The sequence below is a fragment of the Abramis brama genome, assembly GCF_963993115.1.
Source record: "Abramis brama genome assembly, chromosome: 3".
NCBI classification, from domain to species: Eukaryota; Metazoa; Chordata; class Actinopteri; order Cypriniformes; family Leuciscidae; genus Abramis; species Abramis brama.
Window position 1 is genome coordinate 55,766,442 of NC_139965.1, and position 17,259 is coordinate 55,783,700.

Below are 17,259 nucleotides of genomic sequence, written 5' to 3' on the forward strand. Positions count from 1 at the left end.
GAGGCTAGCGGGAGTCAGGGCTAGTTTTGAAAGGCAGCTCCATGTTCTCCGCCATATAAAGATGGACCAGCTCTTCACCCCTCCTCTTCGCTGCACCCCGGAGCCCAGCGTCCGGCCCTCCGCGCTGTCTCTTATCATCACAAAGAGGCAGAATGCATAAAACATGGAGGACACACAGACACTGGCAGCCCAGGTCGCCTTTCTCTCAATGCAGAAACAAAGCGTGAGGTCCTGTGGCCTGTGACTTCTCTCTCTCTTTCACTCTCATTCCCTCTTTTATTTTTCATTCCCTTTCACGCGTTTTTTTTTTTTTTTTTTTAAAGTGTGCACATTTATTTTTGTGTAAGTGCATTCATGCAAGTGTCTTACAAGTGTCATTTTCAAATGAAAAGTCCTCTTCATGCACACGGTAGAGAATGATCTATTTTCATCAAACATTTTTTAGAGACTACAAATGTTTTAGATAAATATAGACATATACATGTATGATATTTACATATTTACTCTTTAAATATAATATATACGATTCTTTATATATATGTATCCGGGTTGCTATACACACACACACGCACAAACTTATATATATATATATATATATACACACACATATATATAGGCTACACAAAAAAAATACATTCAGACACACATTAAACACATTAATATAAATCAAATAAGATTGTTTTTAATACAATATATATCTATATAAATAAAACATTTATGTCTGTGTATATACAATGCAAAATGTTCTAATATTCAAAAACTCTGTTGTAATGTCTGTTTTTATGATATTATATTAATATGATTTGTCGATTGTGTTGGTGTGAGAAGCAGACTTATCAGTCAGGCTGATCGAGGCCCTGAGAGCGTCTGCAGATGCCATTTTCCAGCGCATTTTACGCTTAGCATAACATGTGATACAGCCAGTGTTAGCCTCGGCTAGATTAGCACCATGACATGAAAACAGACCTGGATTGAGTGTGTGTGTGTGTGTGTATCGGTCAAGGAGTGTCGCTGTATCATGCTCTGTCTCTCGATTTCGCGGCTGAGTAATATCACAGAAAGCAGTCGTTTGTTGCATTACTGCTGCATTTCTGAAGAATATATTTGTGAGTTTTTGCAGCTATACAGTTTATTGCAATTCAAAGCTTTTCCATTTAAATGCGAGAGTATTCGCAGCAAGTTATTCCTTATTTTGAATCATATGAATTTAATTTGATTGCATTTTTTTTTTCATGTTTAGGCTGCATGCTGCTCAGCAGTGGTGCGAAATAGATTTTTATGAAACGTACAGCACTTTTTTCCCCCTGAGTGACAAATCGGCGAGCGAGCTTAGATCATGTGCTGCATGTGCTGTCAGAAACGCGGGCCGTTTCTGTGCATGCGAGTGAGTGATCGACAGCACGCGTGCGTGTGTGTGTGTGTGTAGTGTGTGAGGGCTGCAGGAATGCTGAGTGGGAACGGGTGAAGCCCGACAGGCCGATGGCACTTCCTCTCTGTGTACGGCACAGCTTATCCTCCTCAGGATTAAAGACAGCAGAAAAGAAAAGAGCGATGGCAGGAGCCCCCCTCTCTCTCTTTCTCTCTCTCTCGCGCGCCCTCCTCTCTCCCTTTTTCCATGTTTGGAGAAGAAAAAGAAAAAAAACCTCAAACAAAAAGCGTGATTCATTTGCAAATGTGCAGCAGCCCATACGGGTCCCCCATGGTGCACCGGGAGAGGAGGAGCGGAGAGAGCGAGGATGAGAGGAAATAAAGGTATAGTAGAGTCATTCGATTCTGTCTTTGTGGCGTTGAGGCCTAGCTCTACCCGTCAGGCTGGTCGGAGTCTTGAATCCATTAGTTTGGTCTGAAACGGCGCGGCTATTACAAACTGTCCCACGTATCGTTGAGTGTTTACGTGTGTGTTTCTGCACGTGTGAGCGGGGTGTTCGTGGCTTCGATTTTGTGTATGTTTATAGCACTGAAGGGGTTAAGAGGCAAAGAGATACCCCTTTGTCTCGGCGGCCCTCTTTGTCATTGTTGCGCTGGAATTGAGCTCGCTGCACCTCACTTGACCACAGCAAAGCAATAAAATGGCCCCTAAGTGCTACAGGCTCCGTATTCATCTAACAGCACCTCTCCTCTGGGCTTTCACCTCTCTCTCTCTCTCTCTCTCTCTCTCTCTCTCTCTCTCTCTCTCTCTCTCTCTCTCTCACTCTCACACACACACACACACACACACACGTGCAGGATTTAAAACCATATGTGTTACATCTGTTTCCAGTGTCATTTTTTTGTACACATTTTTTTTTCTTATTTTGAAAAACAGGAAAAGATAACATTTGTTGTATTTAAAATTTTATTCTCAAAATATACACTGCATCATCAAATTCATAAACTGTCAGTGTCAGTGATTGGATGCTATTAGTAGGCCTATATCTTTATTTTTTTATTCCACACTTTTTTTTAAATCAGTTTGTTATATATATATATATATATATATATATATATAATTTATTTTGTGCAATAATTGTATATATAGATATATGTAATGCACATACACATAATTATTATCTTTGTTATATTATAAATAATTTTAAGGACACTGAACAATATGCTGAAATTAAGGGGGCCTTTTATTGTCTGTATTTATATTATCTGACTTATAATTGCTAAATAATCGAATGTAAATAATTGAAATATAACTCAGTTTAAAAAACAATGCATTTATGACATTTTTATGTTTTTTTGTTTTTTTTATTAATTTATGCAGCAAAAAGTAATCCTGTTTTGTCTATGCTAGATGGTTGACATGTTTTATATATATATTTAAAAAAATTGTTTTAAAGTGATACTGTGATTGTGTGCCTGTGTTAAATGTGTGTGTATAAGTGTGTGTGTGTGTGTGTGAGTGTGTGAGAGAGAGAGAGGATCAAGGCCAGTGTCTGGTAGAGTGAGCAGACAGATCACATTCGTCTCTGATGGCAGCCATTTTGGTGCCATTTCAAATATTTCTATGAGGAAATAAATTTAGGATTCAGTTCTGCTTTACTTTATATAACGCATTATTTATGAAACCACAGTCTCAGACTGACAATGTAATATTGTTAAATGATTCTAAGAATCACTGTTATATGTAAATGTTATTTTGTTCAGGCTTTTAATTTAGTACTTTTGCATCATTTTAGAAGCTTATTTACAAGTTGTAAATAAGCTGTATATGCTTTTTTTTTTTAATAAAAGAAAAATATGACAGCAGTGCACAAATATCAGTGTCTGTGTCTTGGCGTTTAGAATAAGTAGTGTTGTTTTCAATAGTAATGATGATTGTTTACTTCGCAGAATTCTTTTCCTCCCAGACATTATAATTAAATGTTGGGAGGAAAAAAAGCTGTCTCTCCTTGTCGCCTTCCTATCACATAGGTATTTAATGAGACATGAGAGGTGCGGTGTGATTGGTTTATTGGCACGAGGAGTCCTGTGAGAGGTCAGCTCATTGGCTGAGGTGTTTAATTGGTACTGTTGGACACCCCCTCCACCCCCTCTTGGGTGTAACTTGTTTTTGCCAGGTGCACTGCACTCTCTATTAAGTGTTACATAGGACCACAATTAAATCAGGCCTGAGTGAAGTCGTACTATTGCTGTCTGTCCCTCTGAGGACGGGGCGTCTGGTTACTCGTCCGTTACCTACATGTACACACACACACACACACACACACACACAGACAATGCCTGTATCTGCACTGCTAAACACTTGTTTTATTCCTTTTGTGCATTTTAAGAATCTTGAGTTAAATTGATTTAATCAAAGGAGCTGTGTGACTGTTGGACACACATGTAAAAAAACACACCAAGGACAGCAGGCGACAATGTGTGGAACGAGACTTGAGACCCTTCTGTTGTTTCCGTTGAATCGACCTTGCGTCCTTAGGTTGTAACATATTCAAGCCGCTCCTCACCCTGATTAAAATTTGGGGGACTGGATGAGTGGGTTTGGGGTGTGATCGTGTCACTGGGGATTCCTCAAGGCCAGACAGCCACAATAGATCGGTGACCCCCACACCGTGACGTCACACATGCTGTCTGCCGTTCTGTCATGTGTCAGCCAGAGGCCGACCTTCTGTGACACACATCCTCTATCAGCTGTGTTCAATTTTTAAAGTCAACATAATTGACAACTATATTTTGTTTTTTAAATGCACATTCCTTGTATTATTGTGAACAATTCATCTGTGCATTAAAAAACAAGTGAGTACCTTAACTAATACTAAAATACTGTCTTTCTAATTTTTAAATGTAATGACTTGCTATTTCCCTGAAGGAAAAAAAAATAAAAAAATAAACTTTTCTACCTAGTCACATTTTATACACGTGTTTTGGTCTCATGGAGCCTTATCTCTCAGCTGTTTCTCACCTAATTTAAAGAATACCTTATTTTTGTGGTTGATTTGTTTTATCTTTGTATTTTTTTTCTCTCTCTAAAGCTGAGTGAACTAACCGGACAGCAAATAAGTGAGAGAGCGGGAGAGAGAAAGAGAGAGGAGTGTAGGGGGGTCATGCAGAGGTGAAAGACAGGCTTGGCGCTCACATGAAACATTTATGGATCAGTTACTTTGTCAAGTGCCAGTCTTTTGTTCCTTTTTTTTCTGTCCCTTTTTTTTCTGTGCTTTGTGACGAGTTTGTAACTATACACATAAGCGAGATTACATTTTCCCCCCTTGTTTCTCTCACTGTAGTTTAACCTGATGGCTGTTTAAAGGTAGACTGGATGACACAAGTTGAGGATCGCGATGGCTTGCGGTTGCTGGAAATACACATCAAAAGCTAATTTGTTCAGTGGTATGTAAATATTAATGTCTCAAGCTGGTAATGACAGACGTGCTGTCAGGGAAAATGACACTCGTGTGACACAGCGTCAGAATTTGTCAGAAGTCCAAATCACATACAGTATATTGAGTCATGTTGCATGTAAAAATATCTGTCTGCTAAACTCAAGATTCTTCTCATAGAAAAGAAGAAATGTTAATGAGGTCTATTTAATAACTCAGTTGTTTCTCAGATCCAGATTAAGTGGAGATCAAATTTTTGCTTAAGTTTCCTGATCCTCAGATGTTTCTCTTGAGAAAAAGAATGATCTAGAATTTCAGAAAAGATCTTAATGTCACACACTGTGCCAAGATACCACCGTCTGCAATTAAAGCCAAAGATTTCACCATGAACTCTGATCCCAGAACAAATTGCTTGAGCTATGCTATTCACTAATTGCATAGCTTTGTTCTAACTTTATGTCAACAATTGTCTGTCACTCTATTTTTCCTAAGGAATTTTAGAAGAAACGTCTGAGAAAAAGTTGCTACTTAAATAAAGAATAACTGAAAACTCCACAGAGAATATCCCAAGCTCTGAAAGACCAATACAATTTATCAGAGTCCAATGAGTGTTAGTTTTAGGCAGGGAGAAGAACTGCTAGCAGTCGCTGCTGCGAGGGCCAGCTGTGTGTGTTTTTCTGAGTGTTCTGTAGCTTATCTCCGTTCTGGTGTGGGTATCTCCCGATGGTGAGTTTCATTGTGTTTACAGTGGATGGGACGGAGGGGTGGAGGGTGCACAGACACTCGTTTCATCACTTCCTTCCTCCACTCCGATTTTATGAATCGATCTGTCATAACAACTGCCAGAGACGTGGAGGAAACTGAAAGAGAGAGAGGGAGAAGGGGGGAGGCTCATGGAAAGGAAAGAATTGTTGCATGTTGTACAGAAAGAGAACAATAGCAGCCATCCCAAGGCTAGATGAGGTGATCACGGAGCAGTTACAGGGAAGAGGTCTTGTGTTATTTTTATTTCTCAACTCCATCTGTGGGGCCGGGAGCTCATACTATCACGGTCTGAGCTGCCTGAAAGAAAACGTATTAAAACATCCCGAGAACACTATGTGTGTGCCTGCCTGTTTTTGTCAGGGCTCATTTCATAGGGTCGAAACACTCTCATGACATAAGCAGAGAAACAGGAAGCCTGGTTGCCATCTTTCACAATCTCCTTTGAAACAGGAACTGAGAGCAGGCCAAGCCGTGGCCCCTCGCTGCTAGCAGATGGGTGCCAACCTGTTGAAGGCAACGGGCACGGGGGTAGGAGAGCCACAGAGGGGGCTCCCCCCTGGGACCCCTTTCCCTCTCCTGGAGGGTGTGGAGGTGTGGTCACCGTCTGTTTTGGGCATGGTTCATGATGGTGTGTTTAGCACTTGCCAGCGAGAGCATTTATATGCAAATGCTAAACAAGCATTGGTGAGACTAATTATGGCAGATCCCATTGAGTGCGTGCCAGCCCAGAGAGAGGAAGGGAGGTCCTACAAGCTGGGGTAGACTTGCCCTACTTGTTTACTCATTGTCTTTCTTTATTAGCCCCTCATTGACACTCCTCCTCAACGTCAAGGGGGGTCTGTTTGCAGGGGCATCTCCTTTCTACATGGAACTGACTCCAGGACTTGGTGTACATGAGAATCGCAAGCCAGCTTGTGTTCCTCAGTTCTTGTTCTCTATCAGGGCGGTGTACCAGTTTAAGAAGGTCAGGTTAGATTTTGGAATATGGTAGCTGGTTTGTTGCTTGTCCACAGTGGTCTACCAACTCTAACTAGATTGATCTATATGATCTACAAGGCTGATACGGGTCCACTAACTGGGATCTCAGCTGATCAAATAGAACAAGTTCAACCAGCTAGAAACCAGTAAAATTGTCTTGCCACTAAAGGCTCCGATAAACTCACGGCAAAGTTCTTTTTCTTTCTTTGCTTTGGGGTAAAAAGAAGTTTGAAATATGTGCACATCGATATATTGTTAGGAAACATCCTGATGCCGCCCACTCTGCTGAGAGTGTCATTTAGGTGAATGTGTTAATAACATATTCTCTCCATAACAAAATAAACAAAACAAAAATCAAAGCAGTGAGAAAACAGCAGTTAAGAAAGCATCTGATCGTAGCGATTGCTAAAAAAAAACCTGACCTCGACGGACTAAATAGAGAAAATGAACTGGAGAAGAGGGCTAGAGCGCACCTAGATTATTACGTAATCTCCACAGACCAATAGTAGTTCGGAGGTTTTTACCAGCCAGAGCAAACTTTCCCGAAGTCCCGAAACAAAATCCAAACAAACTTAGTTCTGGCCTGATTTTGTTCGAAATGACATCACTCCAGTTCGTTCTTCGATTTCGCTATACAAGTATATCGGGCCCTTAACAGGTCACCAATTTACTGTTGCTAGTAGTCATCTGTAGTTGCATTTGCATAAAGTTGAACTTTATCGAACTTTGTCACAGATGTCAGCTCAAATTGCCATTTCTCATTGAATATAACAAATTTACAGTTGTTGTCTTGCACTGCCTGTACGAACACGTAATCTAGTTACCATCTGAAGCTGGTGTTAGCTGGATTTTCCAAAAGGGGGGATAAAACCTCTTAACACATGCCCTCCTACTAAGGATACTCTAACTAATTACTTGTGGTGCTCAAAAATGCATTTAGGTCAGCTTTTTTAATCACATGCAAATTTATGAGTGGAAGAGAGGGAAATATTAACTTACTGAGTCAGTGGCTCGCATTGACTGCGGACAGGGGCGGTATAAATTTGACTCTACAGTATCCCTGCAGTGCTGCCAGAGAACATAGCCACACTTACTAACTTACAGTCCAGACACAAGCGTTAGAGGCCAAGAATGAGCCAGATATGCAACAACACATTATTTCACCATTTAAAAAACCTGGCAGCACATTATTTTTAGGTATTTGCCATAACATTGAATTTGAATTGATCATGTCGTACAGATTAGATTGTGCTGCTGCAAATGTTTGCAGACAACAGCAGATCTCATATCAGCCACGCTTAAGTACGAACAGGCTTTTGTTGATTGAAAAGTGCCCCTCTCTTGCAGAAATGACAACGGTGCTGGAAGCAATTAGCTCTGATGGAATTATGGCAGAAGCAGGCAACTCTCCAAGAGAGACAAGAGGGCAGGCGATACCTCCATTTTGAGCAGAAATGTTTTGAGGTGGAGGAAATGAATTTTGACAGTGTTTGAGTCTAGCCAGATCCCTGAATTTGGGTTTGACCTCGGTGAATATAAATCAACTGGATAAGCTTTGCTCTGGTCTGCTTTCCAGCTCTTTCTTAGACTAGCTCATCCCTCAGTACTTGTTTCTCCTGCAGTTAAATCTAATTAGTTGTGGTGCCTCTTTAGCGATCCTTATTGTGGGCTTAGGTGAGACACTATAGCTCTATTCCACAACCTAGTGAGCTGCCTATCTAGACAACATTCCAAGGGATCAATCACAGGCTCACTGCCAATGCGGCAGCTGATCCAGAAAGGTAGGCAGCAACATTATGCTGCTTTCTATGATGCTTGTTTCATCCAAATTTTAAAACAGCATCAAGATTGTTGACTGTCAAGAGAAATGTCAATGATATACTCAACCTTTTTGGCTCCAAGGCCCTTGTTTGCGGAGGCTCTCCTATCTAGCTCAGTAGGATTTGGAACAGAGCCCATTACAGTGTACTGCAGCCATGCATGCTAATAATTTGCATAGAAGACAGACAAAGTGAAAGAGAAAGATTTTTACTGTCTTTTCTTTCTTTCTTTACGCTGCCTCTTGAGTTTCACTACCATGTTGCCTTTTCACTGTGCCAAGCTCAACTTCCACACACGTACTCACACACTTAAACACATAACTAGCTCTATGACTGTTTGTATGCTCAGTGTCTGGCGAGGGGCATGTTTGGCTGGGCCACGGTGGTTTGATCAAAGGTTGTGTATGTTTGTATAAGCCATGGTTCTTCACTGAACACAGCTGGTCAGTACTGTCTCTCTTGCAGAGGATAAAACAAGTTCTTCTAGACCTCTGCCCTGGACAAGGGCCTCTCTCTTCTCTCATTGTGCCAAACAACTGTCACATACACATACAGTGGCCCAAAAAAAATATTCGGACAGTCAAGGCACACTTCAAATTTATAATTTCAAACCCAGATGCATCCAAACAAATGATGCTTCACTTTTCTGAGACATTTTTATGGTTATTTTTAATCAGCTGGTCCCAAAGTAATTTTTAGTAAATGTATGAAGGAAGTTCTCCTCAAGTTCACACAGGTGTCCTAAAAGTGTAACAGATGTACTTCATTATATTAACCGTGAACAAGATCCAGTAATGTTTGACAACAAGAAAGCATCCAAAATATGCCTAGTTTTATCATATAAAAACAAATTTCTTAAAGTGTACATTTCCTTTCTTCATTCAAAGTAAATGCTTTAGTATTTTATGGTCAAGATCAATGCAGTTACATTCATACATTTTAACCCACCGTTAAAGATCTTCACAATAGCTGTTTTTTTTGTTATTGGTTAAATACATTTTCTTTAAATTCCCCTCTCTCCCTCTTTCAATTTGTCCTGTTTTTTCCTTCTGCATTCCTTTCTCTCGCCTACTTTTAACATATTTTTTTTTAAATATTTTCTCAAGGTGCTTTTCTTTTCATTGTCCTTTCTCTCTCTTTCTCTGTAGCCTTTTCTCCCCATGTCGTCCTGCTTTTTTTCTCTCTGTCTTGTGTGTTCAGACTCTGTCAGAATTGAGAAAGGCATTCAGGGCCCTTAATCCCAATTCCCTCTATCAGGAATGCAAATGTGTGTGTGATTGTGTGACCCACCAGGGCCTGGCAACATCTGCAGGGCTCAACAATAAGGTGGCCCGCTGGTCTGCGGCCGGTGTGAGAACGAGTTTGGGCCAGTTGACGGAACTGTCACTTGCCCTTGCAGGTCACAACATCACTACGCTTTAATGCTTGAAAACGTAAACATTTCGGTTTCCGTGATGTTACGTAATGTTGTTACAGATTATGCTTGTTAAAACTTGTCACCAAGGTGACGTTATCTAGCTGGCTTACATGCACTGAAAAGTTGTTGTAATTTCGAGAATTAATTATGTTATTGTTAATAGCATTGGTAAGAACTGGCTGAAATTTAGAAAAAACAAATCAGTAGTTTTATAATTGATTAAACTTTACATTTTTATAATTAGAATGGCCAATCTGAACTACTAGCTTGACCAGGCCAAAAAAAAAAAACCCTTATTGTTGGTCCCTGATCTGCATGAGGAGCCCCCCCTCATACTCACACTCACTATGAAATCATTGTTTCTCTTCACGGCACCATTAACCCTGTCCTGCATGGCCAAGCTCCCAGTCCGGCCCCTTTCAGAGGCCATGTTTCTATACCACGTCTGACCATCTGGACACTAGACATAACACACTGTTGACTTTCCTTCAGTAGTATGTATATGCGGCTTTGGGCAGGGGGGTGGACTGGGTGAGCCCTTCTGTCAGGCCTGTGGTTGATATTCATCTGGCTGGTAGCAACTAGAGGATTCGTCCCTCCTGTCCCACTTCACGAGTCTAGGTGGAGCCTGTGTCCACGTGTTGGGAGTAAAGCCGTGATGTCAGCCAATAAAATGTAGTTATTAGATTTGCGCCCAGCCCTCTCTGACAGGTATCAGAGGAGAGAGAAATGATTGTTTGGATTGTCTCTGTTTTCGAAATGATAAATTAATGGTAAAGCGCAACTGACAAAGTGAATCTGCGTCAAAGCCAAGTGGCGCTGATTGAATTACAGTTTCAGAGACCTAAACTCTGGCCACATTCCTGCATTGACTCGCAAGCCGCAACATTGGCTTGTACGAACACATACACACAAAGGCTTCATCTATCTATCTGTCTATCTGTCTGTCTGTCTGTCTGTCTGTCTATCTATCTGTCTGTCTGTCTGTCTGTCTGTCTATCTATCTATCTGTCTGTCTGTCTGTCTATCTATCTATCTATCTATCTATCTATCTATCTATCTATCTATCTATCTGTCTGTCTGTCTGTCTGTCTGTCTGTCTGTCTGTCTGTCTGTCTGTCTGTCTGTCTGTCCTCACAAGAGAGCACATAAGAGAACCAAACTTGCAGTCAAGGCTAGTTTTCCGATTTGTAAAGTAGTGCGAGCTAGCACGTGGTCGCACATGGCCACACACCCCTCGCATTCAGCGAATGGTCGACAGCAGGGGAGTGGGTGTGCGTGTAGGTCTGTGTATGGATCCCCCTGCAGTCACACACTGTCTTCCTCACAGCATTTATGTTGGAACAGCGGTGCCGGCCATTGTTATCAAAGGCGCGATTAATCATTACATTTGTGCAAAGCAGGGGCGCTGTTGCCATGGGGACCCAAATGATCTGCACTGCTTTGCATATCAACAGAAAAAGTTTACAATCGTGGCAGAGCAAGGGCGAGGCCTCAACTGAAACCTGCGAACCTGCCTCGTTCTCCCTCCCTCTCTCTTTTTTTTTCATTTGGTCATTCACTCTTAGTGAACGTACAAATAGCTCTTCAACAAAGCCTTCCGCAGCTAATCAAGATGGCCCCTAATGAGGCAGGCTTGAGAACACAGAGGTAAAAAAGCGTGTTAAGCACTCAGGAAATCCCATTCACATTGATATGGCTCTTTTTAATATCAGATGTGTCCACTAATAAACTTTACAACAAGAGGACAGGAACTTTTCACCTTTTTTCCCTCATAACATCCACCGATCAGACAGTGTTATGACATCATGCGATGCTTAACCGCTTGAGTAATCTGCAGGACAGAAGAGGAAGTGAAAGCGAGAGAGACTTGGCAGTGCTTGAGGAGAAGTTTGAGGGTTATGCAGCGTCTGAGGGCGTTTGCTTCCAACGGTGGCTGTCTGCTGAGAGCTCTGGAATGTTTTTTATAATGCATTCAGACCTCAAGCCCTGACCTGCCCAAGCTAAAGAGCTTCCACTGACCCCCGAAACGCTCAGAAGGACTTGACAGCGTGACTGTAATATGCCTTTCGTGCTGAGTGTTTCGTTTTCAGTCAAAACACAATGTGACCGCATTCAAACCATCCATATTTTTTCATTATCTGTGGGGTATGCATTGGACACACATTCATCCTGTTTGTTTAGTAATTTCGAGCAAACTCTGCTAGCTGGTTTTGCTGGAATGGATCTCTGCAGCCAAATGGGATTTGTATATGTAAATATCATTTGGACATGCAGCGAGGAACAAAGTTGGCTAATTATAGCAGCTCTGAGAAACATGAGGGTTAGTGTGGAAAATGAGCCCCAGTTTGGTCCTCTTTTTAGAAACTACAGTGACTGACTCTATCAAAACAAATCTGGACATCATCAGGGACTGTGGGATTGTTGTGTACCCGATTGGAGATCTTTGACAGGCATTTTGTGGAAGTGTTACACAATTTTCAGAGCATAAATCGTTCCTTGTTTACTCAAGCACACACTCGTGTCCTGAATATTCTGGAAACCAGATTTTGTCCATTCTTCACATTGCATGCCATTCATGTGACAACTCTGATTACATGTTACCAGTTTATTAACACTTGGTTAACAGGACTTTATGGCAGTAGGTGCCAAAATGTCTGTTTTGTGTTTGTTCATCTTTAAAGTATGTGTAGCAGGTTTGGGGCTATAAAACACACACAGATACTTCAGTCTGTGAGGTTTTTTTTCATGCACGTAGTACAAGAGGAAGTTTTTCTTCTGTAATTACATGCAGTCCTGACACATGTTTATGCTAGAGTCCACCAGAGTGAGGCTCACCTCGTGACAAAATAGCACTTAAAATTCCTCCCCAAATCATTTATCAGTGCCTTATTCTACTCGCTCCCTCCATTTCCGGTCACTCACCGTCAGAAATGTTTGGTAGGTGTGCGTGTCTTCTGTTGCCTGTCGTGTGTATAGTTTGAAATGTACACACCAGCCAGTGTGAGGATGAATGTCGTACGTGGCATCTGTTTAATACAACCCAGCATGTGTTTCCTTTCATTTATTTATTTCACTCTTGAAATATACGAAGGAAGGAAGAAAATGAGAGAGTGGAAAAAGATTTTTTGGGTTTATTCAAAATGGCATAATACCATATTATCCTATTACTTTACTGCTGTATATTCTGAAGTATGCATACTAGTATGCAAATGTATTAAAATCAAGGGATATTCAGATGACCTACTTCTAAACTAATTACTATACTACTCAAACGTGTATACTGTACACCTGAATAAGTTGGCAAAACTAATCAGTAAGCATCAAATTTTTCAAGTTAAGAAATTCAAAGATTGAGTAAGATTTTTTCATTTTGTACTCGTGTAACGTTAAAATTTGAGTAAACTAATTCATACATTTAACCTAAAATTATCTTGTAATCTCAACTTATATTTTTAGTAGTAGAAACTTGGCTAGCCTTAACTAGTTAATTCAGTAAATGCTAACTTGTTAATTGGTAACACAATATGGCTATAGAGAACCTTTAAAATATATCTGTTCTCAAACCAAGCACATGCTGCACTCGTCACCATGATGGTATCATTATGGATCTGGAAGCAATATCAACTTTCTTGACTCTTGAATTATAAAATTTAGACAATTTTACACCCACTTAAAATAATGTTAACTCTTTACAATAGTTTAATTTGTTAACATTAGTTATACTAGTATACTAGTATAGTATACTGCTATTTCATTTAGAACATTTCCAATTTTCATTGTACTGTAGCTCTAGTTTATACCTTCTCAGAGCTTAAAGGGAGTATGTGTGTCTGGGCTGACGGGGGTGTGGACTGTAGTGTGGTCACTATCTGCTGTTATACAGAGGAGAAGCTCTTGTGGATGTGCAGCGGGCTGGCAGAGCGCAGCACAGTGATATTGAGGTCAGCTGTCCAGAATGATCTCATGTTAAGGAATCGGCGAGTCAGCAGGGTCAGAGCAGAAATGCTATGACGACACTTTCTCCATGCCGATAAGGACTTGCCCTCTTTCCGCTCTTTTCCTGGGAAACAGAGTGAGAGAGTCCCACCGGCACCCTACCCACCACACTGGAGAAATATCACAGAACACACGTTGTTCACACACCTCTGTTATGAAAGAAGGTACCTTCGCTTTTTTTTACGTTTTGTGATCTTTTCTTCACATTTCCTGAGCACAATCTCTCTCTATTCCAGACTTCTCTACCACACACAGCCTGTGAAGTTCTAAACAAATATCAAAATAGCTTAAAATAGCCATTGGGACGTTTCCTGGATGTCATGGTGGTGCAAACCGATGCCTGAACAATCCCTGCCTCTGTTTCCCATGTTGCTCTGACTCTCAGCCAGACGGACGGACTGAGCTCAGGAATTCGGCATATGGGCAACGAGAGCGGATTCATCCTGAAGAGTTCCGTTTGGAAAGCACAGGATTGTAAACAGATAATAGCTCTCTTGCAGAAAGGAACCGGAAGTGGGAGGGATCAGGCCAGAGTTGGTGCTGGAGTGTGTTTTTCTCAACTAGCATTGTGTAATAATGATGTCTTAATTTGGCCATTTGAACGCTTGGATTGGTGTAGCAAACGTGATAGAACACTGTACAAATCTTTGTAAATGTGGCCAAACGCACACACCCTACCCCCAGCCGCTGCTGTTAAAAGATAGAGCCCGAGCTCTTTGTGATTTTGAGGGTGTGTAGATGTAAGACGATCAGCTCTGTTGGGGGCAACTTTGTGCTGCCTCCAGCTTAAACTTTCCCATCGTTTCACTTTTCATCGAAAGAATTCCCCCGGCACGGACACATTCCGCCACACACACACATTGACACACAAACATATGTCTATAATTTATGGCTGCGAGGTCCTTGATCAATTGATAGCAGCGAATCCTTTGGTAAATAGAGTTTCAGACATATTGCCAATAGACTTGGGCTATTGATTGGAGTGTAAATTAAAAACTTAATCAGGTCTCTGAGATAAGATTTATCTCTGCCCCTAGCAAATTACAAGGTGGGCTCGGAGTCAGGCGAAGTGCCCTAAGAGAGCGTGCCAGTTCCGGGTATCAGAACGCACTCCCCTCTGCCTGGTTTTAGTCTACACTCACTCAGAAAATCTTTGCACGCTTTCTTTCCCAGCCCATTGAGTGTGCTTAGGGTATTTGACATAGTGGATTACGTTGTCAAAGTCTTGAGAAATCGGGATTGGCTCTAAAAAGATTGCTTGTATTTCTTTAATGGATTGACTTGTTTTGTAATCCTCTTCCCCGCATTTTCACACTCTCGCCTCGCCTTGTGATGAAATATGTAAATCGTTAAACTTTTGCCTCGTTTCCTCAATAGCCGCAATCCCCTCATTGGTCATTTTCACAATAGCATTTATGCAGCCTATCATTGTGTACATATTCAGCACAAGCCATATTTTATATGTATTAAGACAATCCCTTTGAATTGCACATTGATTAGATTATGGATTTTTACAGTAATTGCGAAGCGGAGGTTTTCTCTGTCCCAACCTGTCTCCATTATTAATATTGGGAAATGAGAACACATTGGAATAAAAGCGTTCCTTGTGATGCTCGTATCTTGGCGGAGGCATGATGTGCCAATAGAATAACCACAGATTTTGTACGATAATTGGCGTTTACCGTTTTTTTAAACGTCAGTGGCATTGTGCTCTTCGGATATCTTCCATTCTCTGTAATTAAAACCAACATTTAGTCTGTGATTAGAGGATGTACTAGACTCCTCTGTGGGATTATACTGCTCTCATTATCTCTCCATTCTGCTGCTCATATTCAGAGCAGATAGAAAGACAGAAGGAGGAAGAGGAAGAAGCCTAATTGCTAGATCATCATACTTAATCTATAGGTGAACTTTAGGAAGCCCTGGAGAGCAGCTCGATCTGGAGATGCTTGTACATTTTACTTAAAACAAAAAAAAAGTCAAAACACCATTTCACAGTTCAAATTCTTTATTATTAATATTTAGATTGATTTGTCAAATAAAATAAAAATGTAATAAATATAATACATAATCCAGTCTAATGTGTATTTAGATTGAAATGTAATATTATTGTCAAAAAAAAAAAAAAATATATTTTTAGATAGATAGATTAGATAGATAGATAGATAATAGATAATTCTGATTCTTGCAGATTTGGTGATGGTCTCGTTAGTGGACCAGCTATGACGTTATGACGTTCACCCGCAAAACTGAGCTGTTGAAGCTGGTCAGCCAGCATCTTTATGAAGAAACCAAGAGCTTTACCAAAGACGTTTTGATTTGTTGGGTTTGTTAAAAGGACTGGTGTGGACACCAGCATCCCACAATGAACCAGCATGCAAAACATGGAATGTTCTGGTGACTAGCCATGCTGGTATTTTCAGCAGGGTCATCCATGACGTCACTCGTGATGAGGCAAGTAGCCTCACCAAAAAGTCATGTTAACTTCTGTCCTCCCAGGTGAAGGGTGTATTGAAGGTGTAAGTAATAGCCTCTCTGGCCAGATAAGCTGTGGAAAGACTGGTTTAGTTAGGAAAAAGTGTAGGGGGATCTTAGCCTGATAAAACCACTCTTTCCCTCTGTAATACCCAACAGCTAAAATCAATACATAGGATAATACTGTTGCTATTCCTTCAGACGCTTTTGTCTTCCGCAACGCTCTGCCCACATAGACTACATCAGAATAAGTGTTTGTGTTAGTAGACACCTGTGTAACTGGCAGGGACTGATATGCTTAATCTACTATATTTTAGATTTACTGATAAATTGCTAATTTAGTTCCTCCTGAGGCCATGCATACATTTTCCCAAGTCACACTTCACTTTTTCTCTAGATGTGGACCCATGTGGAAGCCTGTGTTGTGAAGTTAAACATATAGGTCATATGGTGGTAGTGAACTGATTGTTACTTCCAAAGGATAAGAAGCAAATGGGTGTGTGTGTGTCTGCTCTGTTTTCACCCAGGTCAGGTGTATGGGTAAATCTGAGTGAGGGAAGTTCCTGTCAGCACCTTGATTTTTCTGGAAGTGTGTGTCTGAGTGTTTCTTTCGTCCACCAAACTTAGTGGCGGAAAAATATTCAGCTCAGGCCTGCTGCTTTTCGTCATACACGGCCTACTCAAAAACACTTTTTGCCTCATAATTCTTGGACTCTGATGACCTTAAAAATAAAAAAAAAGACCTTAAAAAAAGGGGACTAGCAATTAGCTATCCTAGCAATTAGCTTAAATGCTAAAGTTGTATGGTGTGTCCTCTTCTTTTATACGTAATTTCCTGTATTCTCTATTACTATACCTATTAAAGGATGTAACAAAAGAGCAAGAATAAAATGAACTAGTGTATGTTAAACTCTGCCTACATGCTAAGGTGTTTTGGGGGGTTGTTTTGGGGGGTTATTACTAACTTTGGCGTTGGTTTTAGTGCATTGCTATTGTACTT

The 17,259-nt window shown here is 40.8% G+C and overlaps 1 protein-coding gene across 4 annotated transcripts in view; it reads left to right on the plus strand.

The window, feature by feature from the left end:
- The window catches only part of zfhx3b (zinc finger homeobox 3b), a 344,899-nt gene that overhangs the window by 203,255 nt on the left and 124,385 nt on the right, over positions 1 to 17,259 (plus strand). The window contains exon 1 of one of the 4 annotated variants that reach the window (XM_084107586.1): positions 1,450 to 1,752. The exons of the other annotated variants lie outside the window; for them this stretch is intronic. The gene's annotated coding sequence lies outside the window, so the exon portion shown is untranslated. Of the gene's footprint in view, positions 1 to 1,449; positions 1,753 to 17,259 lie in introns of those variants that run through there. 4 annotated transcript variants of the gene reach the window in all.